This window comes from Eubalaena glacialis, chromosome 4 (assembly GCF_028564815.1).
Source record: "Eubalaena glacialis isolate mEubGla1 chromosome 4, mEubGla1.1.hap2.+ XY, whole genome shotgun sequence".
Taxonomy (NCBI): Eukaryota; Metazoa; Chordata; class Mammalia; order Artiodactyla; family Balaenidae; genus Eubalaena; species Eubalaena glacialis.
Window position 1 is genome coordinate 50454871 of NC_083719.1, and position 6775 is coordinate 50461645.

The following is a 6775-nucleotide window of genomic DNA, read 5'->3' on the forward strand; positions in this document are numbered from 1 at the left end:
TACCTGAGAATTTGTTAGACATGCACATTCTCCATTCCTGCCCCAGACCTACTGGACCCAAAACTCTGGAGGTGGGACCCAGTAATGTGGTCTAACAGGTTCTCCAGGTGATTCTGATGCACACTCAAACTTGCAAACCACTGGAATAAACAGGCCATGCAGCCACCCCACCCCCACCTGGCAGACCCAGTTAATGCCCTTTTCAGCTTTACAGCTAGCAGTCAAGAGAATTAAGTTGGTAGCACACACTTGAAATCAAGCAGCAGTTTTCAGTACTGTTGACTCTATAGCTCTGTATTTTGGGGCTTAAGTATGCTTCCCAGCCATTAATAAAGCCAATATTTTGAGCCCTCTCTGATATCATTATGTTTATATTCCACTAGTTAGAACCAGTATGATAAGAGGAATAAATGTTTCATATTATCTAATCTTTGTCACATGGGGCATTGAGCAGAAAACCTCCTGAGAAAAACTAAAACAAAAAAACACCAACGACTGCTAATTGAGATCAAGGATCACAGTGAAGTATGAGGACTTTTTGAACCGTGGAGGTTATAGCAGCTTGACCGTAGCTGCTAGTGCAAGCACAGCTGTGGTGAGTTTTTTATTATTTAAAAGTGACCCAAGGACCACTTAGAAATAAAAATAAGCAGAGTTTAAGCATACAGATGCTTTAAGGTATTAGGAGATGGACCTTGTATTGAATTTCAATCCAGACTTTAGGTCTCAAGGGCAAAAGTAGATATTCCTAGTCACTAGAGGGTGAAATTTAGGACTAAACTTGGATTTGTACAACATATCAACAGGCTAATAGATTTTCAAAAACCATCCACTCCCCCCAACACAATCACCACTTGTTCTCTAAACTCTCTCTTGACTGTTTTCTTTTTTTTTTTTGACATAAATTGCAGCAATATCCTTCTAGATCCGTCGCTAGAGCAATGGAAACAAAAACAAAAACAAACAAATGGGACTCAACTAAACTCAAAAGCTTCTACACAGCAAAGGAAACCACAAACAAAATGAAAAGACAACCCTCAGAATAGAAGATACCCGCAACCGACAAGGGATCAATCTCCAAAACAAACAGCCCATACAGCTCAACATCAAAAAAAAAAAAATGACCCAATCACAAAATGGGCAGAAGATCTACAATACATAGACATTTCTCCAAAGACGACACACAGATGGCTCTCTTGACTGTTTTTGATGAGTTACGGATTTCAGGACTTCAGACTGAGTCCAACACATGATTAGTGTATTTTATCAATAAATAGGGAACATGAGGGTAACATCATTTCCTAAACCAAAGTGCAGTAAGCCTCATGGAAGCATTCCAGTTCCAAAGGTCAAGAAAGTTTAGAAATTTTTGTCTCCAGAACACCTTCTCTAGGAATTGAGATTTCTCAAAGACTCAAAAAGGAAAAGAATCACATTAAAAATATACTTTGTTCTTTCAGTCAAGTCAGGATTAGTAGAAAGGTAGGAAAAAGAAAAAGAAACCTGGCCAATGAGCTAGAAAAAAGAAGAATTTCCTCAAAAGAAAGGTTAATTCATTGAAGTACAGGCTAGCAGGATATGACCTGGAAAGGAACACAGTTAAAATTGTTACTAGGGATTATGCATTACGGAGTATGACCGGAGAAAAAAGAAAGGTTCTTAGAGAGCAAACCACCGTAACTACCCCCAACACAGTCCAGACGCAGGGAAACCATACCTCAGTGCCACTCGGAAGGAGGATGCAGAAGACAATGCTGTTGTTGCACTGCACTAGCACAGGTTATTAGCTGGGCCTGAGAAATTCCAAAATGGAGTAAAGAGAAGGTTTAACAGAGGGTCACGTGGCAGAAAGTGTTGGTTCTGACTAAGCCTCTGGGACCTCCAGCTGTGAAACAGCAAAGCGGCTTCATTTACTTCAGGAGTTTGTTGAGGGTGAGCTATCTCTATTTATTACAGATAAATATAGATATTTATTATATTTAGGTATTAAGAAGATATAGATATTAAGAAGAAACTCTGTAAGAGGAGGAATCCATAGGTCTTCCAGCAGGAGAGAATAGTCACTGTAGCAAGAGTATAAAAATTCCTTGGGGTCTTGATGGAGATGGAAAACTACAGAGAGAGAAAGTGAGAAAGAGAAAGGCATTCTCTTTTTCAGGGGAATCCTGATCTCCTTGAACTATGGGCTGAAACTTCAATTTTCTTTTATATTTAATGTATTTTCTCTTTTCATTTCCCACTGTACTGACAGCATCCTTTATCTTGGTTTCAATACAAGGAAAGTATTCACAGAAAGGACTAATAATCTGGGACATGAATAAATTGGTTGGAGCCAATTAGAGAAAGGACAAGATGTTACACAGCTGATGGTAGCTTGAGAGGATAACAAGCCCTAGACTCTCAATCTCTCCCCCTTTATCTTCCCTGCTATAAACTGGGTGAGAGAAAATGTTTGTAACTTTGAGGAGAGGTGCGTGAAAAGGGAAAAATGACAACAACTTTCGAGGAATCCAAATCACAGTGGCTGCCTATGAGGTGAAATAGAAGTTTACCAAGCAGAACAGTCTAATGAATCATCTTCTGAAGCTTCGAGTGGTCAATCCCCAGCCAAAATCCTTTAAATTAACTAAGCCTTAATGTGTCTATGGTTTCATTCTTTACAATGCTCTGTTATGTATTGTTTTGATTAGCTGTTTTCAATATTCAGATTTAATTTTTAATCTGTTCCTAATTAGGAGATATCTGATTGTTTCGAGTCATAAAGAGTTTTATGACATTGCCATATCACTTTAGAAAGCTATAGAAGGTTTTTATTCTAACTTTATTATGTTAGCTCATTTCTCCCCTTACTGGGTATTCATTTCATACAGCTGATCTTATACATGTACCAATACATACAACACAGATTTTGGAAAATTAGTTTTAGACAAATGTATGATAGTTGAAGATTATTTGAGACAACTAGAATCCTTAAGACAAATTATAGGAAAACCCATGATCTTCATAAATCAAGAAAAGAAAAAGGACCACAAATATGTCCACTTAATTCAACAAAAATTATCATACCAATCGGAAATATGAGTTGCTTTTTTTTCCCTATTACTCTGGAGCAAATAAACATTGGATACATCCCTTCAATGACTCTTTTTACATAGTTGTTCTTACATTTGTCGGAGTATTAGAATCACCAGGGAGCTTTACAAAGTATTACAGGCTGAGCTTTTAAAAATCCTGAGGCTTCCCTTTTTCCCTAAACATGATTTTATTGCAGCACCTATTACACTTTATGTTCTTATCTATTTGCTTTCTTTGTCCTCCAACTCCTAAGCTCCTTGAGGTCTGGGAATTACTGTCTATTCATCTCTGATGCCTCCTCTATATAGGCTACTTACTACATTTTTATTATATGGATGGATAACATTCATAATGGCTTTAGAGGTGCTTTTCTCTTCCTAGTTTAAAATTAGATTGTGCAGCTTCCAGCTTTCAGAATTGTTCTTACTCTGTTTATCTCCCAGTAAGTAAGGTATCTTTCTCCTTTATCTCCTTAGCAAGCAGAATCAGACTATAGTTTCCTTCTTAATATCACATTGTCCTCTCTCTTAAGAGCCGTTTGGAATCACAAAGAAGTCAATGGAACAAAATAATGTTTGTTTCTCAAACTTTCTCAAATATTCTAGAGCTTGTGATTTTCAGTGACTTGAGTGTTAGTATTCACTGTATTCTTCAAATTTTAAGATCTGCTTCTCAAGTTTGGTTGGTTTACAAAGATTACAAATGCTAATGCTTTTATTAACTCAAGATCACTAAAAATAAAAAAATTCAACATTTTTTTTCACCAAGGGGAGCAATGTGATTTCCAGGAAAGCTGAACTTCTTATCTAAACAGGAGTTGCTTTCATAATACTAAAATAATATTTTAAATGTATGTTTGTTTATACACATACACATAAGTAGATGATAGGGATATTCTATAATTTCAAAAATAAAGAAAAGGATACATGTTTGTGAATTCCAAATTCAGTGCCCATCTCATAATCCAAAACTGTACAGGAAAATGCTATTCAAATTTCTAGCCAGGCATATAAATTCTAGTTAACAAGAACTTGGAGCTAGGAGGTAATCTAAATATTTTGTCTTCATTTCTGTCGAACAATTTCTAAAATGCACTGTATCCTGCCATAAGAAGCATAACATAGAAATTAAGCTTTTTTTCTCTTAGTTGTGATCTCCGAGTGCCCCAAGACCTCATTATACACAGCTAAAAATACCCTAAGTGATTACAGATTCCAAATCCCTCATTTTGCAGGGAAAAACCTAGGTAGTTTAAGTCCAAGGTACACAGAAGTTAGGTGACAGAGCCTTGATTAAAACCTTTCTTCTGACTCTAATTCTGCCGCTCAAAGATACTGATGTGAGAAAGATTAATGTTTTAGGACTCCAAGATGTGAGTTCTTTTAGTAACATAAAGCCATATATTTATATTTATATCCATCTATATCTACAATTGTTCTGGTAAATTTTGTTTCTACTAATCACTGTGCTATTTTTAAGGAAGAAGAAAAATGTTGTGAATTTTTTTCCTGAAATTTCTTCTTTAGTATGACTCCAGACTTATATTTCCCCAAATGCCTAACTCTTCATTAAAATACAGGTGAAGATATGACAAGGAAGATTAGGGAGGCTCTGAACAAAGGAAGTTGTTTGCAGATCAGGATGAATTTCTGTGAAATAAATGCAAATCGATTAGCATTGAGGAATTCAATCATGACCTACTACAGGCTTCATTCAGATTCTAAAACACTGTAGCAGCAGCATCTGGCTGGAGATGAAAGAAAAGGGCCCACCCTCTCTTACGATCTGTATCAACTGCAGTAGCCCATTGCTCAGCTGATGCTTCATTCTGGGGGAGTTTAAATTTTATCTTTGGGCTGCCTCCACCATCCTCTTACTCTTTCCCTCCCCACTTTCTGTGTTTACGCAGGGGGAAAGAGGCCCAGGTCATACAGGATAGGAAGCAGAGAAGACAGAAATCTCAGGTTTTTCCCGTGAAATACTAAATACTAGAAGGCACTGGAAAAAAATATATCAGCAGTGTTCCTAAAATGTAATGGGGGCCTCCTGCATGAGAATCAACTAGCAGCAAAATCAGGTGTTTTGTGTTCATCTGACATCTCCTGAATCAGAATCTCTGAGACATTAGACCCAAGAGTTTACATTTTTAATGAGCTCCCAGGTAATTCTAACACACTCTGCAGTTTGAGAACCACAGGGGTACAAAGTTTGACAAGAGATTTAAAAAAAGTGTTATAGCAGAAATGTGCATAGATTATAAGTGTACATCCTGATGAATTTTAAGAAACTGAACACATCCAGAAAACCAGAACCCAAATCCGGAAACAAAAAGTGGGGTTGTTCCCCAAGAATTTTGTCACGAGGTAAGTAGTCTCCGCAAGAAAACCAAAAGGAACTTTCAGATATGGATCATTATTTGCAGAAAGCCAAGAAAATACAAATAAAAATTTTAAATATATTCCAGTTGAGTAAAAAATATTAAAGTGCTTGGGTACAAAATAGATGTCCAAATATTAATTGTTTAACTGTATAGTAACAACAACCAAATCAAAGATATTACAAAAGAAAAGGTAAAACAAAAACTCATTCACAATAGCAACTAAGAACATAAGATACTTAATAATAACAATATTATAATAATATAATAAGAATATTATAGTCCTTTACAAAGAAAATAATATAACTTCACCTAGAAAGATAAATCTTGACCAAACATAAACTTTTATGTTCCTGAAATGCATAAATGTTTTAAAAATAGCAATTAAGTTGAACTAAATTCCTATGCAAATCTCAGTAAAATTTTCCTTTGAGCATGAGTAAATTATTCTAAAATTCATCTGGAAGGCAAAAAGTACATTTTGAAATTATAAATAAAAATAATTAAAATAAACCTTATTCTACTAGGTAAATAAAACAAAAATGACATGAATTAATATCAATGACAAACTAGCAAAAATAATATATAGGCACTGGAACAGAATACATTGCTTAAACACAGACCCTACTATAGCGGTTTTCACACCTTAAGCAGTCATAAGAATCACCTGGGGAACTAGGAAACACTGCTGACTCTGGATCCCACACCAGAATTTTAAAATCAAATCTTGTAGATGGTTCCAAGTTCTGTATTCCTGCATGAGCCACCCTCCTGGATAATGATAATGGCAGAGAAAATCAACTAAACAGTTGACTGTCTTGATGTCTCTAATCTCAGAGTAATTCATAAAAGGAGGTGTACAAGGAAAGTGAGATGTTGCCTTTTCCAAGAACTTGGACTTTTGGTACAGAGAGGGAATGTGGATAAGCAACTACATGGTTCATAAACCGCACTAACCTAAAGAGGGATGTCTCCAGGCCTACATGACTCTGAAAGAGTGCTTGAATGGATATGGCTATACAAACCCACAAATTTTGTCTGTTGTCTCTCTTTTTGACAGTACTTATTGGGACATTAAAAGGAAGTATTTGGGGTCCGCTTTTTATATGTAAATCCAAGCTTTCATGTTTATTGTCATTTACACTGTCTTCCCATCCAGTAAAACACTAGGGTAGTTTTATGATTCTACCAACTATAGTAATAGGGTTTCTAGGATTTTTCGTTATCATGTCATTCAGGGGACTGAATTCCTATCATGGGCTAAAATAAAAAGCCCTTACATAGTCCTTCCTTTGTCATAATACAAACTCCAGTTAGCTTTTT